Raw genomic sequence first — 27253 nt, 5'->3', positions numbered from 1 at the left:
GAACTTTCCGAACTAATTGTGTTCATAAGGCAAAAAAAAGAACAACCACAACAAGTGGACACTGATGTTGGAATGCCGGGTAGAAATCTTCAAACTGTCATGAGACTGATTTAAAACAAACAAACAAACAAACAAACAAACAAAAAATTTCATTTATTGTCTAAAAATGAGATACATACATATATTTTTTTAGTCTGCACAGCCATTAATAATAAAACTAAAAAAAATTGATGTCCCTGATGCTGGTGAATATAGGGACTCTGAGTATATAATCATGCAAATATAATTCACGACAGGTCACACAGAAGTGTTATTAACTGTGACTGTACTGAGAACATTCAAACAACATCTTTCCTTCTGCATCCTTGGTCTCTACCAGTGATGCAGAGTCTGGACTTACATGCTGTTTCCAGAAAAAAAAAAAGAGAGAAAAACAATCATTCCCTGCTAACAAAGGCAGGTATGATTTCAACAATGGACTCCAGACAATCATTTATATGTTAATAAGACCAAGCACACATCCCTGAGAAGGACGGACTCTTCAAGCAGCTTGTCAACTACTACAGTTCTAAGAAGGAATCAGACAGTGGATGTGTGATAATACAATAAGAAAACATGGCTCTTAGTGGAGCCGGAGATTTGCCTGTTGTAGTGGCAAATCCCAGTTTTCTCTTAGATCAGATAGGGGAGGGGGGGCTGCAAACAATCTCATACTGCTAGCTTTTAGCTGAAAATAATATATATATTTTTTAATCAGGATATGCTTCGTAGATAGACCTCTTCAGAATTATATATGAACTATTTTACTACTGCACTCATATTCCAGGAGTTGGGGATTCATCATCTAAGAGGAGTGATCTAAGAAGAGTGAGAAATGGAAATGGTAATGTGGTACAAACTTAATTACCACTCTATGAGCTGTTGTAGCTCTTATGAAAAAAAGTAACTTTAGGTGTAAGCAGAAGGGCTTTAGGGGGTACTGGCAAATTAGTTGGAGGAATTGGCACTGGAGATTCTATCGAAGTCTTTTGAAGTCACTGAAAAAACTGCTCTTAACTTCAACAGGCTTTGAGTTAGGCTTTGAGTTCAAGAGCTCTGACAGGGCTGCAGGGAAAGGATGAAAAACAGCAGAATAATAAATCAGTGCTGGGGTGAATGACATAAACTCCAAGAGAAAGAAATAGCAAAGAAGTTCAACAGTAGCAGGAAGCAGGGCTATTGAGACCAGGTAGGTAGACATTTCAAAACTTTCTAAGAGGGGTGATACATGCAATGGAAATAATAATCTTCCCTTGGAAGGAATGGGATATTATCTATGTTTAATCATGATGAACGTAATATCCTTTGACCAAGTAGTGCTTACTCTAAAGCAGAATGTCTTAGCCATTGGTGTTACCTGATTAACCAAGGACAATTTTGCTCTGAAGAAAATTGGCAAGAGGAGGACTGTCCAGCCTGTTCTTAGGTGACCATATCTGGATAAAAAGAGATGTCAGAGCGTTCTCTAAATGACCACTGAGAGTCACGTAATTCCCCCAAGCAAACCCACTTAAGCACAGATGGTCAGGAAAGTAGGCAAAAGGGGATGGAGTGTTGCTCTTGCTAAGCCTTGTCAATATGAAGGTAGTATGTGATTCTTCTGCATTAGACAGATATAGTACATGTGAAATTTATGTATAAATATGGTGAAGAAACTTGCATTATCGTGCTTGATTTGTGAATACTTCCACTGGCACCCACGTCAGAATAAAATGCAATATCTCTCCTGAGTGTTGCTTATTGTACGTCAGGTAACGAATCCACTTTATGGACAACACTATGAGGTATTTGCAGAGTGTGTGAATTCAGAGAACATCCTTTCACAACATTTTTCAGATGTTCAGGTTTTTGAGCTGTAAATTTACTCACTATTTTTTGAAAATGTTTGTTTGTTTGTTTGTTTGTTAGGAAAGGAAAAGCATGCTGTTGAATATAGTGGCTCCAGGATGCTGAGTGGGAAGGTAATGATTTATAATACATTATAGGAGTGGGCATGATAAAAGTCTGCAAAAAAGATTCCATTGCTCTGCCGCCTCTGGTCTCTGCATAACTTAAGCAACAAGGTGCCTCTTGCAGACTGCATGGTTTTAACCTGAAGCTATTACCAGCATTTGAGATAACATATTGTTTAATCCTTCTAACTTCAACATGAATCATTCAAAGAATAAGGGGGGAGGGGGAAGACTGAGGAGAGAGAAAGAGAAGGACTCTCACAAGAATTATTAGAAGTGTGAGCGGCAGGATCTGTTGATAAGGCAGAAGGAGCTGCTGAGCCAGTGTCTGGAAAGTAGGATGATATCTGACAGCTCTCAGGGGTCTGTGGGCACACCTACCCAGCTTGGAGGAGAACACTGTGTTTGTCCCTGGGCTTTGCTCTGTCAAAGGGTATTTGAATTCCTGCCCAGTGATGTCTTTTTTGGAGTCCTTTATTTTCCTTTAGCAATGACCACTGCTCATGTCATTTGTAGTGCTAGAGTCTCATGCCCATTATGAGTCCGTTTCCATGGTCTATCTCTCATTCCTGCCAGTCAGGGCTACATCACAGCAGAGCATACATCTTGTATCTTCTACTCTGCCTTAGGAATTAGGTGGCATTTTGGGTTTTGCAGACACATGCAGGGCTGAGCTTAGGTCTCAGAGATCTAGCTAGGTGAATTTTCAGAGCAGAGCATTTACACACAATAACCACAGGCCTTCCTAAGGACACATAGGAACTAAAATAAATAATTCCCTTTAGCCATAATGATGCACCTGGCATCTGGGGAAGCTGCCTGAACAAGAAGCTTTTTCTCTCTGCCTTTCCTTGGGATCACTTTCATAGATTCTTGACTTAATCCTTTCCCATTTTAAGAGCTGTTGGTATTTTTATTACTTAAAAGGAAGTCTCCATCCTACACAGTCCTAACCTGTCAAATACTCTAGTTTTGGGGCTTTGACACAATCCAGCCATTTTATTGCAAATAACAGCTTTTTTGCTTTTTTACTTTTTTTCTCTTTTTCCTCTCTCTCTCTCTCTCTTTTTTTTTTTTTTTTCCCTGAGCCTGAAGGATATATATATATATATTTGCCAAAACATAAGCTGTAATACATCAATATGTGTAATGTGATTTGTACCTGCATCCAAATTTCAACCACTTTGACCTTTCAACCTTTCTGTCGGGTATTGGCAGCACTGTGCACTTGACTACTTGTTTGAAGTTCAAGCTTGTAAAGAAAATTGGTGCCCATTAAGGTGACATGAATTAAATATTCCATTAGAGTTGTCTTGTGTGTACCGAGAAAATGCAGTCGAAACAAGCAGCAGCAAGAAGTTTGGTGTCCTACAGTCTCACTGTTCCTGGTCCTATTTATGGTTTCAGAATGGAAAAAGAGCAGCATTTTGTTTCACCTAGAATCAATGTGATTTTATTAATTTGACCCATTGATCTTAAATCGCAGCACAGAGAAATACCGAATCCAAGAGATCTCAGTTTTCTAAGTAACTTACATGCTGAGAACACGTGCATGTAAGATGTTGCTGTTCTAGGCAACCTAGTCATCTTCTCTTCACATTACTGGCATGGTTGCATACACTTAGACATCTAAGAATTGGGAATGGGTATTCAAAAATGCACTGCCCATAGCTTATTATTGCTGGTAACTACTGGAACTTGGCTCCCAACTAAAGCACCTAGATGCAGATTTTCCCAAAGTGTTTTGTTACAGATGGCCAAGGGTTCAGTTCATCAGGTTAAATGTGGACAGCTAGAGGCACTGGAGACCCTTCAAGGAGCCTGTGAGTTGTGCTTGGAGTTGGACATTGCAATTCATTATCTACTGGAAATCCTATAATCTGGGAATTTGTAACTGGAGGTTTATCAAGATACAGTCTGACAATGCAAATGGTAGCAAGTTTCTGAATTTGGAAAAATGAAGTGACCTATGGGCTCTCCACTCTTGTTTTGGTCAGTGGAAATCTCATTAATACAGGACTATTTGGCTGACAAAATGAAGGTATTTTCTTAGTGTGAGCTAAATCATTCTCTAGATTCCATTAACTGCATGGATTGCAACAGAAGCACCCTCATCTATCTTGGATGTAGAGCCCGTCTAGTAATATCTAAAGCTGCTGAGTTTAAAAGTGATCTATACTGTCTTGGAATAATCAGAATAATACATTGAGTAACCAATGTCACAAAGATCCTTTTCTGTGTGTTATGAGAAGCAAAACTAAATTCCACCTGGGTTTCTCATCTTCTTTTCTGTCATTATTATTCCTTTCATTTGCATAATGATATTTGCAAGGAAAAAACATCAAAGTTTGGAGCACAGTCTTGTTTTAACTCTATTATGATTGTTATTACTATGAGTAGTACTACTTAGCTTTTTTATACCTCTTTTTCTTGTATACTTCTTAAATAACTTTATAAAACAGGAAAATGCTCTTAGCTTGGATTTTCTAAGGCACTGAAGCAAACAGAAAAGATGAAATAATTAGCCAATAGATAAAATGAATATCAGTGGTATGGTTAAAAATGAATCATAGCTTAGATAAGGAACTGTGTACATAGTAGAATAGCAGTTTCAAGAATAAGGTTCTAATACGTTTGGAGGACTTCCCCATTTTACATTAGCAATTCTTCTTTAAGTCAGAATCTCTGTTTTGTATGAGAAGAAGCTATATGGGCAGTGGTTGAAGAGAAAGTGTCGTCTTAATGGGTGAGAATGAGCAAAACTTGACCTCAGTTAAAGACCAAAGTAGTTGCAGAAATTAAGTCAGATTCCAAAAAAACAATCTGAGAAGTACCAATTTAGTTGATGTTACCTCTTATTAGACAGGGAAAATCAGTCCCAGTTTTTAAGAATGGAGAAGAACACTGACATATGACTCTTGGGCACTTTTACAGACTGATAGACACCCTTTTTAATTAGGCTAAAATGAATATTTGCACTGAACATGTTTCAATCTCTGACTGTCAGATTTCTTACTCAATTCCAGATAAATTAAAAAAAAAAAAAAACTGAAAAGGAGGGAAAAAAAGGAAAAGAAAAAAAAAAGCTCTACACACTGCCAGCTCCATTGGTATCAGTCACAAACTCTTACAAGGATTACGGTGTTTTAATGAGCTTTTGTACTAATGGCACATATTTTAATAACTGCTATCTTCACTTCCAGTTGTAAGTGATAAGTGAGACTATATTGTTAATGACAAAATGCCTCACCTTTACCCTTCTCCTACCTTGATACTTCATCTCACTCCAAATACCTCAGATGAAGGTTTTAGAGGAATTAGAATTAATTCTGAAGCTGCTGCCTGAGACCTAATGTTTTTGTACATGTCTCGCAGCTCCCAGCTGATCATATTTGAGATGCTACTCTGCTTGGGTCCCTTAAAGGCTATGACACTGGCTGTTCATGCTGGGTTGTGGTGAGGGTGCCCAAATGGAAAACACTGAAATACTTCCTTTTATGGCAGAAACTGATAACAGCTGGGCAGAAGAAAATGCAGTAGTAATAGTCTTAATTCAGAGGCAAAGAGACCTGCAAACGGATGGATAGGACTTAGGCAAAATGAGTTTAGCTTTCTGCTCTGCCTTACCTTGTGATGTTGGCCAAGACATTTATTTTCTTAGTGCCCTCTCTAAAGTAAGGCTAACAGCATTTCCCATGAAGGATTGGAAGGGAAAGGGAATGGGGATGCAGTCATTCTGTGAATGTCAGATCATTACTTATTGTGATGGAGATAGAACATTGTGAAACTTCATTGCTCTAGAGCTTTTTAAGAGGAGATTAGACAGTGTCAGGGCTAGTCTGTATTGCTCATCCTCCCAAGGGTGAAGATAGTTCTGTGTCCTTTGATTATATAGCTGCAGTTACATCTTTGTTGAAGCCTTATTTAAGCTTTAATTTCCCTTCTCAGAACCAACTTTCCTCTCCTCCTCCCTCCCATCCTCCTCCCCCCAAGTAGAAAGAGACCTTCACAGAGGAGCAGAGATGGAGCCAGCTCAAATCACAGGCTTGCTGAGACTGTTCATCCACAGATATCCATGTCTGACAGTACATCCAAACTTTCTGGGGTCTCAGACCATGACTGCATTCCACATTCTAGCATGAACTGTAACCATAAAATCTATGCTGCTGTGGAGGTCTTTTTGTTGTTGTTGTTGTTGTTGTTTGTTTGTTTGTTTTTATCCTGATAATAAGCCCAGAAACATTTCTGTGCAAGACTCAGAGGTCCAAGAAATGCTTGAAGCATAGCCTGTGAACTTCAGCGAGCAGCGTCCTCTCACCTGGGGCTCTCATCTGGCTCAGCACAGCTTCACAGTCATGGCAAATTTGGTCTACAGCATGACAGATTGCTTGACTGGCAGGGATAGAACAATTTTGCTCAGTAAGAATGAGAACAAAAATATGAATATGAATAAGAAAATATTTGGCTTCTACACAGAGTTTATAATGACAAGGAAATGAATGAAACCTTCTGGGAATGTTTTCACATGGGTGTCAACTGGAGTTCCCACCTGTATTTCTACCGGTTGGCCAATTCATCTTGTCATCATGTTTCGTGAAGAAAAAGAAAGCATTAATAAAACCCTTTTCTTGTTGAAGTGATATATAGAGCTGTCCAAAATATAGAATTTTCAGAAAGATCCCAAGTCTTAACCACTTCTTTTTTTAGTTCTAATTTAGAACAAAATGTAGTCTGAAATTTCATGCAAAAGAGAGTATTTGCAGTGGGAAATGTCAGAAGCACAGTAAACACAGCTATCACTACCACCTGGAACTCTTTAGAAAAATTTCCATGGAGGATTTTATCAAAATTAGCACATTCCAGAAGCAATTTTTTTTTTTTTTTTTTTGCTTAAATGGCAATTTAAAATGGGGAAATATATATATAATTTGAGCAGTTGTATGGATTATTTTATTTATTTATTTATTTATTTTTCTTTTCACTAAACCTCTTTGCTTATTTTTTTAGGGCTGGAGAGAGAAGAAAATTACTAGACAACATAAGTGTGAATAATAATCCTACCCTGGGAAAGAAATTGAATATTTTAATATTGTGAGATCCTTATGGTCTGTGCCTGCTAAGATTGTCTGATAATAAAATTTTTTGATGCAAAAAGTAGTGAAGTCTTTACTGTACGAAATATCACTGAAGAAACACAGTGCCATGTGATGTTATTACGAGGCCTGAAAAAACAGTTAGGAATTTCTCTCAACAAATATCCACAGTTTCAAGTTTATCAGTGCAATTTGTTTAATAAAAATAATAAATATTCAGTGTTTGTGTGTATTTATGTTTTATATAAAATAGTCCTTTTATTTGTGTAAATAGATTTTAAAATGTCATAGTTAAATATTCCATTAAGTTGTTTAAGAAATATTCCAGTTACTCCATTTTTTTTCCTAATGTACTTGAAACTAAAATTTCTAACTATTCCAAGCACGTGCACATGCACATGAATGTACACATATGCACACACAAAGTTTTTCAAATGAAGTAATGTTTCTGATGAAAATCTGATGGAAATTTGTTTAAAACTTTTTTTTTTTTTTTCCCCCCTGGCCTGTTCTACCAAAGCACAAGAAATGCTTCATCAAAAGGGGGTAAGCATGTAGTGGTATTTTTCCAGCACATTCCTCAAGAATTTCTTGTTTCAGGCTGCCCCTGATCCAGGGGCAGTATCTTTTGTCAAAATAATTCTCAACAGACTGTTATTTATTTCCATTTCTTTTTAAACCCATAGGAAACCAAGCATATACAACATCCTGTAGCAAGGAGTTCCGAAAAGTGTGTCCACTTTTTCAGTTTATAAATTCCCATCTACTAGTTTCATTTAATGCCTTACTTCGTGTTTTGAAAGATCCACTGAACAGCAGTTTCATAGACCCTCATCGTATCTTCTCTTGGTTGTCTCTTTTTTAGGCTTACAAGTTTCATGCGTAGATACTGTTTCATAACTGTGATCTTTCTTCTCTATATATTTTTCTATATATATTTTTGCAGTTCTCTTAATTGCTTTAATAAATGAGGGAATGTAGAACTGTGCAGAGTATTGTGTGAGGGGGTACTACAGATTTACAGTGCTTTTCTTGTGTCTCATCTTTCAAAATTTGACTACATTTGAGATGCTATTTTCTTAGTGTTATCTTTTATCATCCCAAGACCTCCTTTCTAAATAGTCCATCATTGCATAAATAAGGTGAAGCTTTCTGTTCCCATGTTCATCAGAGCAAGTTCTCTATGTAAGGAAAAAGGAAATAAGGGACAAGAAGTTCTAGGACAGAGTAATACCTCTAGATAATTATCCTACACAAGTTCAGGGTGAAGACCCTCATAGAAATCAGTCATCTAAAAGAAAGGCTGAGTGAGCTGAAGGATAATGAAGAGGCTGATACTGGGGTATAAATTGTCAGAGAACAAAGGATGGTGAAAAGTTAAAAAAAAGGACTAAAGATTAGCATTGCTTATAATCATATGTCCAGGAAGCAGTCTACTAAAGGAGAGCACTGTGGTGAAAAAGCATTCAGCATAAAGTGTGCTTAGCCAGAAAAAGAGAGGAAACTGAGGGAAAAAAAAAAAAAAAAAAAAGGTTGACTGAGGCTATATGTTGTCATCTCTGTTGCACAGCTGTCAGTTCATTTAATAATTTTCAAGCCTGTATCTCGGTATTAGAAGCTTTAAAAGCTCCAGCTGAAAACAATTGCTATTAATAACCCCCTGTGCTTTGCAATATGAAAGCAGCAGGTACAACAGTGAAACACCTATAATCCTCCCATGTTAGACAGCAGCAGAACAGCACTCAGCCAACCATGGAGGAGAATCCTATAAAAATACCCAAATCCATCTCTCCATGATGGATGGTCTTTGTACAAGCACTAAAGTGTATTCCCTTTAGTACTACTGTCTATTGATGCTGAGCTACTAAGTAATCTGAGGGAAACTAGGAAGCGATCGCCATGATAAAAATAAAATGGATTGGGGATAAAGCTGGAATTTCGTCAAAACCATCATGATCAGAACAATATTGCCTGAGAAATGGAGAGCTTTATATCTGTCAACATGTCACTGTTTGGACAGGAAACCAAAGCCTTGGAGATTGGTGTCAGAAGAGGGATCTTTTTCTTCCATAAGCGCCATGCATGTACCAACATGAAATACAAATGCAATCTTGCTGACTAGAATTCATGACAAGTAGCTCCTGTGAGAACAGTCTGAAACCAGTAAGTCTGCTGTGATATTCCTAGAAGACTTCTCATATATTTGCCAAGCATTTACTTAGCCTTTACTCATGAAATACATTCTGCATTTCATAGGATTCTGTCCTGAAGATTTCAGAATTTATTTTTGAGTTTCAAATTAAGCCCAATCCTGAACACTTTATGTGAACTAATAAGAAAGAATCATTAATGCTGAGAGAATGACTCACAGGATTAAAGGCAAGAGATAGGATAAAGCCCTACACAAGTACTAAAGCTCAAATCCTAGTAGCATTAGTGGGATGTAAATTGGATTGAAGAAACAAACAAACACAAAACATTAAAAGCAAGCAAACAAAAAAGAAAAAAATAAAAAAAAAGAAAATCAAAAAAGATGTACTGACAGTGATTTGGAGAAAGACACCCCATCAGCAAAGTCACAGAGGAGCAAGTTAACTTGTTGGGATTTGATACTGGGGCCCACGGTCTCTCTGAACACTACAAGCACTAGGATGAAAGCCCAAAGATAGGCACAATGGTTCTGGAAGAATAATAACACAATACCAGGAAAAACAAGTCACATCAACCCTGTTTTCTCTCTCTATAAATGATAGGGATAGGGATTGAAAGCAAGGAAGAATCACAATCAGAGAATATGTGGTTTAGAAAGACATCTCTGGAGATCCTCTACTCAAACCCCTTCTCAAAGCAGGAAGATCTTGATCACATTTCTCAGGACCATATCCAGTTGGTATTTAAGCGCCTTCAAGGATGGAGACTCTTTTGTCTGTCTGGCCAACTTCCTGACAACTCTCACAGTTAAAATTTTTCTTTTTATGTTTAAGTGGAATTTCCTAAATTTCCTTTTGTGTTTAATGCCTCTTGTCCCATCAATAAGTTTTCTTTACTGTTCCTCCTGTAGGCATTTATACACTTCAATAAACCCCCCCTTGAGCCTTCCCAGGTACTCAACAGTCTCAGATCTTTCAGGTGCTCCAATATCTTCCGTCCTCTTTGTGACTCCAGTATCTCCATATCTCCTGGTACAGGGGAGGCCAGAACTGGGGAGGCCAGAACTGGACTTGCTCTAGGTATGTGCCTATTACTGTTTTCTGCGTTACAACCACATTAAATCTCAGAACAGGAACATACTGCAGCAAGAACTGAAAGAGTCTTAACTTTTTATTAGGATGATTTCAAGTGATTTGGTAGAACTGCTGGGAAGAGACTTCCAGACAAAAAAGAAAGTAAAAGCCATGTAAGTAATTCTTATATCAACAAGAGGAAATAATGTCCACTTCATATTTAAATGGTTTTGGAAAAAAAAAGTTGTTTGAAAATGTAGGCTTCCTGAGGTTTCTACTTTTCTGAAGTCTTCAGAGGGATATTCATGAATGACCAGTAAGCCTAGAGTTTGCCACTTATGAACTTGATTATTTGCTGCAGAGAGCCTTTCATGAGAGCATCAGCGGACCAAAGTGAATAAGACACTCACAAGGTAGCTTTAGCATCTTCATACTTTTAAAGGAACTTCTGGGGTGGAGGAAATTTCTCTAGCCTGAAATGCATCTCTCTCTTAGAGCTGAATAGATTTTTTTTTGGTTCACAAAATGCTTTAATATCTCTAGGTTTGAGTTATCTTTGGCTGGGAAATTGCAAGTACTTTTCAAGCATGAACACTGTTTCAAATACTTTGCTTGTGCACAAATAACTCAATGTTTGGGAATGAAAACCTTGGCATGGAGATCATCTGCAGTGACAAACAAGAGACCTTTCTTATGGGAAGGAATAATAGGACTAGAAATAAATTAAAATAAATAAATAAAAATAGTTTTTAAGGCCACAGGGCTGGTTGGCCCATTTGTGCCAGAAAATGTTGTGATTCAAAGGATGAGGCACATACTTGGATAATACAAATACCTAGAAATGTAAGTATTTGCCAGTTGCCATCTTTGAAAGTTTATGGCAGAATATTTTCTTGGGGCACGCTATTCAGTAATGTGAATCAGCCTTATTTATTTATTTATTTATTTATTTACTTACTTACTTATTTATTTCTTATTGATGCTTATTTTCTTCATTGAGGCAGACACACTCCTTACTGAAAACAGAACACTGCACCCATTAATTGTTTCTCTAATAGTAGAATAAGTTTTGTGTTGTTCTATTACATATTATTTCTTTTCATTACTATGGATCATCCAAGTACAGCCAATGCCTCAAAAGACATATATAATCTTCTGTGCTCTGCAGGTGGAACATGCCACATTTTCAGAGCTAGATTCAGATTATGTAGCCTTTTCACATTTAAATGCCACCTCTGAGATGGTTTGCTTAGCTCCTGCCAGCACTCAGTGAAGGGATGCAGTCAGTGATCCATAGTTTGAGCCCTGGACAGTGATCTCAATCCAGGATGAATCTGCTATTGCTCTTTGCCTTATTCCTTCCAATGACATTGCCAATGCTTAAGTCATTAACACTAAATGGAACAGATACTGAATCACCAGTGACATAAAACCTACCCCTAAAATTGTAGAAGTGTATAAACAAGAATGTCTTCATATTGGAAAGATAGTTGCTTTCTAGAACACCAGGGAATGAGAGGAAAGGGAAATAAACACTAGGGAGGAATAACAAATTACTAATAGAAGGATAATTTTGAAACAAGAATGTCTGGAAGTAAATTGGCAATGAATATATGTGGGATAGAAATGGAATGAAGACTCCTAAGCTAAAAAAAGATCTTCCAGCTTTGTATTATGAAAATAAAGAATAAGAAAAAATCATTCTTTTTTTAATTAAATACTTAAAAAATATTTTCTGAGGTAACACCTACACGTTATGACCAAAAAGTGACTGCACTCCTGTGGTACCAATACTGCAAACATAGCTGGGTATAAAAGAGAGTAGAGTTTATCTCACATACCTTTATTTCAGTGTGTAATACATTGTGTTTCACAGAAGTAATGGGTATTAATCCATCTTTTCTTCCTCAACTTGAATGTTCATTACATATTGCTGTAATTTCACTGTTTAAATGACCATGTAACTGTAAAAAAAATTAAGCAGAGAACCATAGTGCATTAACTGAAGTAAACATTTTCATTGAGATGTTAAAGAGTTTAAGTTAATGAGGACTGTGGCATTTGAATTCAGGAGCTTCATTGTGCACATACTGTGGGGCTGCCGGGCCAAATGGAAGTTCTGCCTTTTGTGATAGAAGGATCTGGGCAACTGTCCTTCTCAATGCTGTCTGATTATTGCCCCGGAGGGCTTAAAGGCCTGCAGAGTGTAGATTTACCAAAAATGAAGAAGTCAGTTTGCAAACTCATTTCTTAAAAGGACTTAGGTTTCGACCACTCAAAGGATCATGGGTTATGTCTTAATGACACTCTTGAGAAATAAGGTCTGTCAGGAAAGCTTTGCACTGAGCAACGAATTATGATGGAGATAAGTGTTTCACATGCCTTGGTAAGTTAAAGATAAATTTAAGCTTGGTCCTATATATCAGTGTAGAGATCTCGCATTATACACTATGAAGAAATGAGATCAGCAAGGTATATCTGAGCAAATAATTTTGCTTTGTGATGTGCATATTAAAGTCACCGGGAAAAGCAAAACTCTTAATTCCCTGACTTTTATCCATATCTATTTTGTAGCTCTATAGCTGCATTGCTTAGGAATTTGTTATGATTTGTTATGATTTTTATGCCTTAAACTGCTATTAGTTTTAGACCAGTTTGGATGCACAATACGTAGTGCCTTTTCACTGTTGAAACCATAGCAAGATCAGTATGTGTAACTATCATGTACAGGAAATTAGGATAGAGAGTTTTCGTAATTCATGGGCTTGCATACAAATCTTCAGTTTCTGGAACACAGACAGCACTTCCCTCCCTCAGTGCCAAAGATAAAAGCCTATGAGTGACTCTGAGGTGCTAAAATATGGGGGAGACAAGGACTAGATCTTATCTTGGTAGATACGATAGGCAGATATAAATACTAGCCTTGGATAAGAATTCAAGAAATAATTTAATCAATATACATACAGGGCAAATGAAAATGCAAATGAAGCACGGAGATGTAAATGTTCAGGAAGAAAGAAAGATTTCTGTAATACTTACCTGTATTGCATTGACTTCAAGTAGCCCTTAAGTGGAACTGACGGTATTACAAACACAATAAGCACTTCTAGACAAACTGGAATAACAATCACTTCAGGAGCCTGGAAGCATTCACAATTCTGCTGTTGTCAACTCTTTCAGTGGCTTTAATTTTCAATGGTAAGCACAACTCCTATATAGTGTTGTCAAAACCACAATGAAGTTATGTCATTGAATATTAAAGCACTGGCCTGCGGAATGCCAAACACACAGATTTGAATTTCATGCTCTCTACTAAACATCAAAACAAATATGTCTAATTTCATAAAAACCTCACCGGCCCAGAAAAGCTGACAATCAGGCCCAGTGTTACCATTTTGCCAGGTGAAACAGAAGTTTATACTGTAAAAGAGCTCTCCCAGGAGGGCAGAAGAGGAGTGAAGAAGCATAGGACTAGGATTCATAAATGCAGCATGAGATCAAAGCATAAAGAGTTTGGTGTACTAAGAATGTATCAGTTCAACAATGAAAAATTATCTTCATTTATGAAAAGGTTCCACTTGCACTCTTTGGCAAATGTTGGGACTGCAATTCAAGAAGCACTTAAGGAAATTGGCATATGTACCGCCACAAGTCAGACTGTCTTTATTCAATTGCTTTTTGCTTTAGAGGTCTCTTGGTTCCAGCAGTGGCTTATTCAACAGGAGAAACATCACAATTATACTTGTAAACCAAAACTCATCCTTCCTCCTCCCAGTCCTACCTCAGGCTCTAAGTCCTACTGAGGATCTCTGCTCCTCCATGTGTTCATGAGATTGAAAATAACTTGCAGTTATCTTCTGAAGTTCTGTGGTATCACCTTAGGCCTGATATGTGTTTTTGCCCTTTGGTGTTTGTTTTATCCTGTGTGCAAGATTATAAACAGTAGTGAAGGTCTGTTATCACTGAGAAGGCTAGGCAGACTGTATATATATGAAATTCATGGAGATTTCCAGACTAGTTTTCTTCTAGGATGTTTTCTAGAAATTACTGATTTGATTTTGAAGGTGATTTTTATTTGTACTCACTTCTATGGGATGAAATGCGTCCATTCAAGGTACAGGTGCCCAAAACAGACCAATTGTACTAGATACGCAGAACAGTATGGGCACTGGTATTTCAGACAGAACAGGTTTCATACCAAAGAATTCTTGTCAGACAACAAAACACAGAGAATTAATTGCTTGGCTTTATTTGGTACATTGTTTATCGATAGTGTTGTGGAAAGCAGTGTTCACCATGCTGGGTTTGCACTCTGTGACTTCTCCAGTCTGGGACTGAGTGAAATCCACTGTTATTTTCATCTAGATAATCTAAAGTTTGATATTTAAATATCATATATTACCCTGACTGTACTTCTAGTGTCTAATGAATAATCAGCAACTGTAATAATTAGTGGATTTGCTGTTGTTATTTGTTTCACTGAGCACCATATATATATATTAGAAACACCACGTTTCTTCTCAAAATATATCTGTTTCAAGGTATTTCCCTCTGATCATTTTATTTGCCTTGCGGGGGGGGGAGGGGGAGGGGGGGGGGAGTGCATCTCAATGCTCATGGACATCTTTTAATGCTCACAGAAATCTTTTGGATACTCTGTTTTATTGTGCTTATGCCCTCTGAGATCTTGCATTATTAATAATACTAATGATTGCAATAATTTATTATTAGATGAAGTCTGAGAGAATTTCCAGCAATTTGCAAAACACAGAAGAGGATTCAGACCTTTACCTGTGGGAGTTGTTGTTGAACTGTCAGACCCTTGAAAAGCTCTCGACACAGAGGAACTGAACTGAGCAACACCAGATGCTAAATGGACAACAGAAATAAATAATTAAACAAACCTTAAACATTGCCAGACTTCTTATGCAAAAGGGCCCACCAGAGGGATTGATAAAGAAGTTTGGTAGAAGGTATAGTAATCCAGAATATAGAAAAGTATCTGGATGATGAACATTAAATGATTTCATGAAGTAAATTTTAATTTTCCACAGGAGTTGTTCTCTGTCTCTTCTGGAGGACAGAAATGTGGTTGATTACAAAGATGCAGGTGTATTGAATGAATAACCATAGTTCACAGTATGCTCTGTTGTGTAAGTTTTCTGAGCTACACCTAGGATAAGAGAGAGATGCTATCTGCAGATGCAGAATCAGAGTTCACAAGCCAGTAGGAGAGACAGTTCAAATACCAAATAGCTCACAGTAATGACCCAAGAACATGCAAGGTCATAGAATAATCTAACTGGCACAAAAAGCAGCCCTAGTCAAAAGTAAAGCTTCACATCTTAGATTTGCAACAAAGCCTTTCTCTTTTATGTAGGATAATGAAAGCTCGGAAATGGAGGATGGGGCTTTGAGAAAAATTATTGTCAATTATCTGTAATTTTGAGGATGGAGCATGCACTCTGCAAACCTAGCCTACCATATCCACTACCACATCTTTTCAAGGAATAGAAAAGCACATACTTTTTTTTTTTTTTTTTTTTTTTTTTTTTTTTTCTGTAACTTAAAAGTAAGGGCCCACCTAAGAGATGACAAAAGAATTTAGGTAGGTATAGACATTATTGTAAAATTTTATAATTATTTTTTTTCAAATTATTCCTTCCAATTGTTACACAACTATTTCCTCATCGCTATATTGCTCTGATTAGGACAATTTAAAATAAAATGCATTGACTGCCATACAAAATAGAAAAACAATATAGTTGATACAGGTCTAATATTTTCTCTTTAGCCTGGCTTAAAGCTGAAAAAACAACATGCTACCTAGAAACTACAGAACACATGCACTACCCGAAGCAAACCATGTGAGAAGACCAGACAGAGAACACAGACAAAATTGTCTCTGTAACTATGACAGTGACGTTAGTGACTTACAGAAGCTTTTAGTTATTATTACTCCCTTCAAAAGAAGAGTGTACTACCCTTTGCTTTTCTTTCTGACACTTGCCTTCCTATCCAAACTCACAGCAAGTGATTATTGTATCTGAAACATATTCTATGGAATAAAGAACAACAGATGTACAATTGGAAACTGATCCAATCCAAAAGGCTGCTTCTGAACAACATCTGATTCAGAAATCTTTTTTCTTTTTTTTCAAACAATCCAGAAACAAAGGTGAGTGGTTTCTTTTCCTTTTTTTTTCTTTTTTTTCTTTTTTTTCTTTTTTTTTTCGTTTTGAACTTAACTCCTGTATGCTAAAGGAAGAGTCCTACTTTAGATTCCAAATGGCTTAATGCCAGCTGAGTATGCATTAGATAGAATCACAGAAAAAATAGGATTGCAAAGGGTCTTAAGAGGGTGTATAATCCATGTAGTTCTTTCCCCAAGGCAGGATCAACTACTTAAGACATTTGTAAGAGAATGTTGTATATCTCTTGTTCTCAGTGATGACCAGTGATGTATTGCAAACCATGTACTTACATATATTACAACAGAATTTGGAGAATACAGGTCAGATTAAAGTCTCACTTCCTGACAGTGCAAACTCATAATAAGAAGCAGTTCTAGTTCCAAAAAGTTTTCAGTCTCAGTAGACAAAGAAGGCAAGGGAAAGAGAAATAATATATCAAGCTTACTTTATATGGAATTTCTAACTTTTTACCATTAGCTTAATCCATCTCCTCTTATGCCTAATAGTAAATCTCCATCTGACCACAACTGGAGTTAGCAAGATACACCACAGATTCCATAAAGAATATGCAGAGCATAAAAGGAGTCCATATGGGACTGCTGTATAATCCAGATGTCTCACATATCAAAATGGTGACAAAGACTTCTATATCTAGCAGGGAAGGGTTTTAAGGGTTTTTTGTTGTTGTTGTTTTGTTCGTTTTTGTTTTCTTTTTTCTTTTTTTTTTCCAATGCACATTTATAAAAGCCAACAATTTCCTTAGAAAAATAAATAGTAATAATTTTCTAAAAAGCATTGTACATTATGGAGTTTTCTTAACGCAGCATGAAGCCATGAAGCCAGACAAGCTTATCCATGTTCCCTGAGTGATGGTTTATGTTTTGACATTGACTAACTTATCCATGCTCAGGGCGCAAGCACTCAGACAATCTCCATCAACAGTTTCCCATTAGAAATCTTGATCTCTGCTGAAACAAGCTCAATTCCCTTCATTATTTCCAAGACGACAAGCAGTTTGAGAGGGAGGATATTACAAGTGTCAGTCTCTGCCTGCAGACAGACCACGGATGAGACAAGAAAGAGGGAAACAAACAAACAAACAAAAATCTTTGTTCATGTGGCAACTTTTTAATGTGTTAGTTGTACAGCTATACTTCATTCATTCTCCTAAAACTAGTTTACCAAGATGATACTCTTTTAAATCCTTCAGCAAAAATGTGGCTGAGCAAGGACCTGCTGGTCAAGCTGAGGAAAAAGAAGAAAAAATACTGGCAGTAGATGCAGGAATGGGTGGCCTGGGAAGAAAATAGGGATGCTGTCTAGACATGCAGAGATGGGATCAGGAAAATCAAGGCACAGGTGAAAGTAAATTTGGTGAGGGATGTGAAAAACAACAAGTAGGGTTTTTTCAGATACACTGGGTAGAAAGAGTTGGGCAAAGGAGAGTTTACTCCCTCTGATAAATGAAAAGGGAGAGCCGGCATGCACTTAGTGGGTTCTTTGCCTCAGTCTTCACTGCTAACCATGTTCCTCACGTCTCTTGTGTCCCTGAATTTCTAAGTGGGGGCTGGGGAAGAAAAATCCCTCCTGGTGTAAGACCACCGCATGATACTGAATGTGCAGAAGTCTATATGACCAGATGACATACATCCCATAAGTCTGAAGGAACTGGCTGATGTGGTTTCCAAGTTGCTCTCCATCATATTTGAAAAATTGTGGCTGTCAGGTGAAGTCTCCAGAGACTGGAAAAAGGGAAACATCACTCCCATTTTTAAGAAAGGGAGAAAGGAAGATCCAGGGAACTACAGACTGGTGAGTCTCACCTCTGTGCCTGGAAAGATCATGGAGTGATCCACCTGGAACAAACATTAAGGCACGTGCAGCATGAGGAGGTGATCTGAGAGCCAGCATGGCATCACCAACAGCAGATTGTGCCTGACCAATATGCCACAAGGATGATCACAGGGCTAGAGCACTTGTCTTAAGAAGAAGGGCTGACCCAGCTGGGCTTGTTTAGCAACTCTGCTCACAGAAATGGGGTTGGAGTATTAAATAGTCGTTAAGGTACTTTCCAACCCAAGACATTCCATGATTCCATGATTGCATGAAAAGTGCAAGTCTCTCTCCATTTTTTCTCTAAATGTTTTTCAGGTTCTATTTTTCTTGCTATTCTACTGACAGTAGGAACTGGCAGTACATCTTGAATAGCTTCTTTGTTAATGGAAGGAGTGATACGGCCCCTTAAATTACCACTTGAGAAAAATCTAAGAAATATTTTTTGAGATAGATTTTAAGACATAGAACAATACACTGAGCTTTACTGTAAACTTTTCTGTAAGTATCTTCCAAGGTATCAGTTTATTTTTATTAATACTTGAATTAGGTTTCTAGTGAGAGGTCCGTAAGTTAATGTGTACAGTCTTATCTTCATTCACTGCAGTGGAGGTATGCGGCTTTGTGCTAAGATTTAGTCATAAACATAGTGAAAGACAGTATCTGACCTGAACAACTTATTTTTCAAAGGCAGAATATAGACAAAATTGATAAAAAGTATGAAGAACAAAACAAAATACGCTTTCCACTCAGTTAAGTCAAAATTGGTCATTTCAGTTTGCAAGCTGTTTCTGAATCTATGTTATGGGAAGTGTTTCCTTACTGTCTATTCCTACCCCTGTGGTTTTGAGAGTATATCTTGTGTTTTTTGTGTGTGTGTGGAAGTGCTCCAGAATTCTTAGTCAAACCCATTAGAAGACCCTGTGGCTATGTAGATACAAGTAAATTGGATATTTATAAGTCCACTCCTTGATATTGATGCTGAATGTCATGAAATAGTCTTCATCCATACTGTAACACTATCCTACCATTCAAAACAATATTTAACTGTCTACTATAAGTGGTCCCTGGTCTCTTCTGGATGCTTAAACCATGCCAAAGAATAGATGTTAATAGACTGTTAATTGACAAAATGATGTCAAGAATCATTCTATTTAATAGTTTCAGTAATCATATTCTGGTGTCCATGAATATTTCTGAACAGTGTTTTATTCATTACTATAGCCATCTCCCACTTATCCCCTCAGGGGAATTGCATGACGGCCAGTGAAAGAGCATCAGTATACAGGTGAGTTTTATTAAATGCTTATGAGTAAGAACATCTGAGAAGTAAGATAATAAAGGATTGGTCGTGTGGATATGCAAGTAAGGTAGTTATCTCTGAAGAGAAGCTATAGCCCCAGGAATACGAAAACATTAGTATGGACCACATTAAAAATTTAAACACTTTCCTTACCTGTTGACATTCAGTATTTTGATGAAAGTTTTCATTAAAAAAAAAAAAAAAAAAAAAACCTCATCTTTTTTGAATATATTAAAGAACTTCAGTAACAGGGAATAAAATCAAATCGTCAACATTTTGGCATTAAAAGGAGGAGAAAAAAATAAATAAAGAATCATTGATAAGAAAAATGATGCAAAATAAAATAAGTCAAGGAAAACTAAGGGAGGATGAGTGTAATGTCGCAAGAAATCTAGTAATGACCTGCTAGAGGATGGAGTGGAAGGAGGCGTGTTTTTCTTTATTGTGCATTTCTGCAGAGTGCAGTAAAAGAATACTTCACCATCTGTCATCTTCAAGAAATTGGCATGCTCTGACATCAGACAGGTTTGTTCATACTTCCAGTCTGCTGCTCACTCATTTCTGCTGAGCATTTTTTTCTTCACTTCTCCCACATAATTTTTATTTTTTGGCATTATTATTATTATTTAGAAGTTGGATCATGTTCCATTATTTTTTCTATAGTTTGAAGTTTTCAAGCAAAATGTAAAGACAAAAGGAAAAAGAAAAAGAAAAAAAAAGAAAAATGAATAATTAAGAATAAACAATCAAACAAACAAAAAGCCCTCCACACAACATAATACAATATTAACTGAAATGCTTCATAATGTACCAACTCATGTTAAACATACATGTAATATTAAATTTTTCTTACATAAAAATAAAAAAGGCAATACATATGATTTTTTTGTGAGTAGCTTGTATCTCCTATTGTACAAGGAATATTTCTTCAGAATATGGAAGGAAAATCTCCATCAGAAGCTAAGACTGCAAATCCAAAATACAGAACTCTTCTTACCACGTGTCAGTGAAAACACTAGCTGTGTAGTGTAACTTTCAGTTAACCCCCCTAGCTCAGCTGGGTACTATGTAGATATGCAGATATCAGTTCTAAGCTGATCACTCAGATTCTATGGTGTACATTAGGAGAACACTGCCTTGCAATTGATTCAGTGGCCTCATATTCACAGAACAACATAGAATCACAGAAATATGAGGGTTGGAAGGGACTCCTGGGGATCCCACAGTCCAGTTCCCTGCTAAGGCAGGTTCCCCAGAGTAGGTTGCAGAGGAACACTCCCAGGCATGTTTTAATTATCTCCAGAGAACCTCTCTGGACAGCTTCTTCCAGTGTTCTGTCACCCTCAAACCTTCTCATCTGGAACCTCCTGTGTTCCAGTTTGTGCCCATTACCCTTCGTCCTGTCACTTGGCACCACTGAAAAGAGTCTGGCTCCATCCACTTGACATATGGCCTTAGGTATTTATAAGCATTGGTAAGATTCCTCTTCAGTCTTCTCCAGGCTGAATAGCTCCAGGTCTCTGAGTATTTCCTCTTAAGATACTCCAGGCCCGCAGTCATCTTTGTGGCCCTCTGCTGGATTCTCTCCACTAGTTTCGTGTTTTTCTTGAATGATGAGCCCAAAACTGGACACAGTACTATAGATATGGCCTCACCAGGGCAGAGTAGAGGGGGAAGATTACCTCCCTTGATCTGTTGTTTACATTCTTTTTAGTGCATCCCATAATACCATTGGCCTTCTTGGCCCCCAGGGCACACTGCTGGCTCACGTCCAGCGTGTTGTCCAGCAGGACACTGAGGTCCCTCTCCACAGAGTTCCTCTCCAGGATGTCATCCCCTAACCTGTATGAATGCACGTGGTTAATCCTTCCCAGCTTTAGAACTCTTCACTTGTCTTTGTTGAGCTCCATAATGCTCCTCTCTGCCCAACTCAGCCTGGCCAGGTCTTGCTAAATGGCAGCACATAGAATCACAGAATGTCTTGGATTGGAGGGGACCCCAGGGATCATCAAGTTCTAACCCCAGTACCACAGGCAGGTCCAACAGCCTACAGATCTGGTACTAGACCAGGTTGTGCAGGGTCCCATCCTACCTGGTCTTGAACACCTCCAGGGATGGAGCATCCACAGCCTCTCTGAGCAGCCTGTTCAAAAACCTCACCATTCTCTCTGTAATGTAATTTCATCTGACATCCAATCAAAATCTTCCCTCCTTGTGTTTAACACCATTTCCCCTTATCCTATCATTATCTTCCCAGGTAAAAAAGTTTATTTCCCTCCTTTTTATATTCCCTTTTAAGTACTGGCAGGCTGCAATGAGGTCTCCTTGCAGTCTTCTCTTCTCCAGGCTGAACAAGCCTGTCTTCCCTGAAAGGGAGGTGCTCCAGACCTCTGGCCATCTTCATGGCCCTCCTCTGCACCCTCTCCAACAGTTCCACATCTTTCCTGTACTGGGGGTGCCAGACCTGGACACAGCACTCTATATGTGGCCTCAGTAGTGCATAATAGAGAGAATGGTGTGTCAGCCATTCCTCTCAGTTTCATATCAGCAGTGAATTTGCTGAGGATTTAATCTATCTCTTTGTTTGGGCCATTGATGAAGATGTTAAACAAGACTGGACTCAGTACCAACCCCTGGGGAAACACTAGCTACAGGCCTCCAGATAGATTACACTGCTGACTGCAACCCTCTGAGCTCTGCCAGTTGACCAATTATAAGTTCACCATACTGTATACTCATCTATCATCCATTTTAAGCTTACTTCTGAGGACATTAGAGGAGACAGTGTCAAAAGCCTTGCAGCAGGCAAGGTAGACAGCATTTACTTCTCTCCCCAGCCCTCTGTGACATCACAGTAGGCTACTAGAATGGTCAAGCATGACTCTCCCTTTGTGAATCCACGTTGATTACTCTTCTAACCTTAGTTTCTTCCACTTGCTGAGAGATTGCATCCCGGATAGGTTAACATCACCTTCCCAGAGGCAGAGGTGATGCTAAATGGCCTTTTGTTTTTTGGCTCCTCCTTCCTTCCTTTTTTGAAGACTGGAGTAACATTAGCTTTCCTTTGGTCTACAGGCACCTCTCTCATTCTCCAAGACTTTTCAAAGATGATAGAGGCTTGGCAGTCCCTTCTGCTAGCTCCCTCAGCATTCATGGATGCATCCTGTTGGGGCCCATGGATTTGTGTGCATCCAATTTTTCTAGATGATCTCTGATCAGATCTTCCTTGACCAAGGGAAAATGTTCCTTTCTCCAGACTCTTTCTTACCTTCAGAATATGGGATTCCTGAGGGCCAGTATGTTACCAGATATAGACATAGATTCAATTTCCTTGATTTATTTCAAACTGTGCAACTGGACCTAAAAAGAAAAAGTGGTCTTAATTTGGGAAAATAAAACAAACAGAAACAATAAATCAACCTTTTAATTCTCCCTATAGCTGGAGAAGGTTTTCTTAGAATTCACCTCCTACTTAATTTTCCTGATTTTAAATGATTAGTACATCTCCATATTTGAATCCTAAATTAAATAAACAGGAGAATAAAGGACAGAATTTAAGGATCTCCACATGGCTTTCAACACATATTGTAGAATAGCTGTGCAACTTAAAATTCTGAGTGAATTGAATTATTTTGCAGAAAAACAGCATAAGAGAAAAAAAAAAGATGCAAATTCTGAATTGCTGAACTAAGCAGGTCCCTATGATATATAAATGTGTTGGTGGTAGATTACTAAAAGAGCATTCCCTTGGTGTTTCAGTAAAATGGGTTTTCAATGTTATTACATTTATTTATGGGTCAGATTTCTTACTGGTTAAAATTGTAATACTTTCATCAATTTCAGTGAGATGAAATTATTATAATTGTATAATTGAATGAAGATCTTATTTTTTTTCTGGAGGGATGCTTGTTCATATTAAAGAACATTTTAGCTTTGGTTGGTAGGTTGGTTGTTTTGTATTGGTTTTTGTTATTATTATAATTATGATTATTTTTTTTTAACCTGAGGACTCAGGATTACTGAAGAAGGCAAACTAAAAACAGAATAGGATTAATTAGTCTGAAGCAGCAGATAGACTTGTAAGGAAAAATGCAAGACTCAAAACACTGAGAATGGTGATGACTCAGGGGACTTACTCTAGACTTAGAGCAGTGAATCTGATATCACAGTTTGGCCCACGGCCTGTAAAGAGTTCTCTTGCTGTCTGTCAGTGTTCAGATGAATATTCTTCAAACTTAGCACTCTTTTTATAGTTCTTCCATCTGGAGATCTCTAATGTTAAGGTGTAAGAAAGATCAAAATTTACCAGGTAGTTTATAATTCAGGGGATAGTGCTTTTAGGCTGTTGGCACATATTATGTAAGTAATACATAACAATATTTAGAACATCTATGAAGAGAAATGCTTTGGTAATTAAGATACACATAGACACATTTTTTCACAAATCAGGCTTAACAGATCACTTATGCCAATAATGGTGATTGAATGTATACTTTTGCTCTTGTTTCATTTTGTTTTGTTTTGTTTTCTAATAGTAAGAAGGTCACATCTATAGGATTTCCAGAAGTAACTGAGTTCCAGAAATTCCCTCAAGTGAAAATTAATACAAAGCAGAGAAATTAGCACAAAGCACACACTAGAAAAAAGAGGAGGGAAAGGTCTTTGTTTTGCCATTGTCTCCCCTGGGAAGAATCTGTCTTCACATGCTTTCCAGCATAGTACACTATTTGACCAGACAATGAATGTACACTAGTTTTGCCCACGGTCTCTGGAAATCTCATATCATCTCAGAAGACCTGAGAAAAATAGAGATGCTGTGCAGACATGCAGAGATGATATCCAGAAAGTCAGGGTGCAGATGGAACTGATGCAGGATGTGAAAAATAACAAGAAAGGATTCTACAAAAGGGAATCCACAGATAGACTGACTAGAAGAGACAGGTAGAGGAGAGTGCAAATGTAAATGAGGAGAAAAATATGGCAGCAAGAGACATGGAGAAGGCTGAGGTAGTCAGTGAGTTTTTTTGCTTTGATCTTCACAGCAGCAAGGCTTCCCACACCTTTCACATCCCTGGAGATCTAGATGGAGGTTGGGAAGCAAAAACCTTCCATCTTTAAGAGAAGAGCAAGTCAAAGACATATTTGTGATACTGAATGTACAGTTTTATGGGACCAGGTATGCATCCCACAGTTCCGGTTCTCATTTACTTGGCAAGCCACTCTTCATCTTTTGGAAGAGTCATAGCAGTCAGGTGAAGACTCTGGTGACTGGAAAAAGGAAAGTGTCATTCTCATTTTCAAGATAGTAAGAAAGGAAGACCTGGCAAACTTCACTTCTGTCCATGGGAAAATCATGGAACAGATCCTCCTGGAAGAGATGTTAAGGCACACACAAGACAAGATTGTGATCTGAGACAGTCAGGACAGCTTCACCAAAGGCAGGTTGTACCTTAACAGTCTCATGGCTTTCTCTGATGTAGTGACAGCATCTGTGGCCAAAAGAAGGTCAGCTGATGCCATCTACCTGGACATGCCTTTGACACAGCCCCACATCACACCCTTATTTCTAAATTGGAGAGATATGGATTTGAAGGGTGGACTATTCAGTGGATTAAGAATTGGTATAATGGTTGTCATCAGAGTGTTGTTGTCAGCCATAACTGGTGACCTCCAGGCATTTGTCCTAGGATTGGTGCTATTCAACATCTTTATCAGTGGCACAGACAGTGGGATCGAGTGTACCCTTGGCAAGTTTGCTGATAACACCAAGCTGAGTGGTGCAGCTGAAGCAATAGATGGGAGGGATGCCATCCAAAGGGACATGGATAGGTTTGAAAAGTGGGTCCATGTGAATCTAATAAGGTTTACCAAGGTCCAGTACAAGGTGTTGTAGTTGCAACAGAGCAATCCCAGACACGAGTAGAGCCTAGGAGAAGAAGAAAAGCAGAGGCAACTGGGTTTGTTTAACTTTGAAAGGTTTATGGTAACGACCCCACTGCAGCCTTCCAGTATTCTCACTGGAATAGGTTGCCCAAGGAGGTTGTGGATGCCCCATCCCTGGAGACATTCAAGGCGAGGCTGGATGTGGCTCTGGGCAGCTTGGTCTAGTGGCTGGCGACCCTGCACATAGCAGGGGGGTTGAAACTCAATGATCACTGTGGTCCTTTTCAACCCAGGTCATTCTATGATTCTATGATTCAAGGAGAGCTTATGAAAGGAAGAGGGATGGATTTTTTTATGTGATCTGATGGTGATAGGACAAGGGGGAATGGCTTTCAAATAAAAGTGGGGAGATTTAGGTTAGAAGTTAGAAAAAAAATATTTCATTCAGAGTGTGGTGAGAATGGAACAGGTTGTCCAGAGAAGCTGTGGGGGCCCTGTTCCTGGATGAGTTCAAGGCCAGGTTGGATGGGGCGCTGAACAAGCTGATCCAGTATCTGATGCTGTCTAGTGGATAGCAATCCTGCCTGCAGCAGTGGAGTTGGATCTGTATGATCTTTCAGATGCCTTCCAACCCAAGCCATTTTATGATTCCGTGATTCTTTGATCTGACCTCTAAGTCACTGTGTGAGCTTCAACTGATATTCTCCCTCACTGATAGAAGAAATTCAGAGAGGCCAACTCCTCTCTCAGCATTTCTAAAATCCACCCTTTTTACTCCTTCTTTTCTTGTTTAAATAAACAAAATAAGTATCAGAAATGGAATAGAAAAAAATAAAATAACTTCTCTGGTCTCCAGCAGCTTTCCTGAGGTGAAGCTCCTGGTTCCAAATGTGGTGCTGAATTTGACACCCAGCTCATGAGAACAGTAGGTTGAATACCAGGAGGTGCTTCAGCAACATCCACATTCATACACATGCTTCCACTCACTGTGTCTCATATCTGATGTACAGAGAATTTGAACAAAATCAAACATTCAACAAGGTAGGGCTGGAGAAAAAGGTGAACAGAAAATCCTTCCTTGTCCATTCAAGTAGTGAGAATAAACCACGACGTATACAGTTAATGTAAATCAGAAGACAACTACCATTCTGCCAGCGTTAAAAAACTTTGTTCTGACTAACAATAGATGGTTGGCTTTTTGTTAAATTCTCATCTGCTCATTAGCCATCAAACTCTGCTGTCACGAGCCACTACTGCATGATATTTTTGTTCATTGTTGGTTGAGGTTAACAAATATTTTTGATTGCATCTTATTTTCCTGGTGTATGGCAGGGGGGAAAAACAAACAGTTAATCTATTTCATTTTACTGATCACCATCAAGAGTTCTGGATGGGTAATTTTGTGTCGTTACTCTGTCCCTATCTCATAAAGTTTCATTTACTGCCTTTTTAAACAAATGATGACTCCAAATCTATTTGTCACACAATAGCTCTCAAATATGCCAAACAATAACTATTACTATTCTTGGCTTGTTTGATCCAAATGGCATTTGCAGACATTATTCCTCCCCTCTCCTTGATATGACTTGAATAGAAACCTTTAAATAAATAAAACAAAACTCAGAGCAAAGCTCGAAAACAATAAACCAACATCCAAGCTCTGGAAAATAATCACAAAAACAGTGGCTGTTACTGTTGTAAGTGGGGAAATCCAATTATGAGATGTCAATAT

At 38.1% G+C, this 27253-nt stretch overlaps 2 long non-coding RNA genes across 2 annotated transcripts; one reads left to right on the top strand and one right to left on the bottom strand.

Moving 5' to 3' along the window:
* Window positions 1-20051: 20051 nt before the first annotated feature.
* LOC121108532 lies at window positions 20052-22491 on the bottom strand. Its single transcript, XR_005843071.1, has 2 exons — window positions 22400-22491; window positions 20052-20295 (listed from the first exon to the last, which is right to left on the bottom strand). It is a non-coding gene; the product is annotated as an uncharacterized LOC121108532 (long non-coding RNA).
* Window position 22492: 1 nt separating this feature from the next.
* LOC121108531 lies at window positions 22493-23053 on the top strand. Its single transcript, XR_005843070.1, has 2 exons — window positions 22493-22625; window positions 22714-23053. It is a non-coding gene; the product is annotated as an uncharacterized LOC121108531 (long non-coding RNA).
* The last annotated feature ends 4200 nt before the right edge of the window (window positions 23054-27253 follow it).

Source organism: Gallus gallus, chromosome Z (assembly GCF_016699485.2).
Source record: "Gallus gallus isolate bGalGal1 chromosome Z, bGalGal1.mat.broiler.GRCg7b, whole genome shotgun sequence".
Taxonomy (NCBI): Eukaryota; Metazoa; Chordata; class Aves; order Galliformes; family Phasianidae; genus Gallus; species Gallus gallus.
The sequence above is the reverse complement of the archived record's forward strand: the minus strand, read 5'-3'. Positions and strand labels throughout refer to the sequence as shown.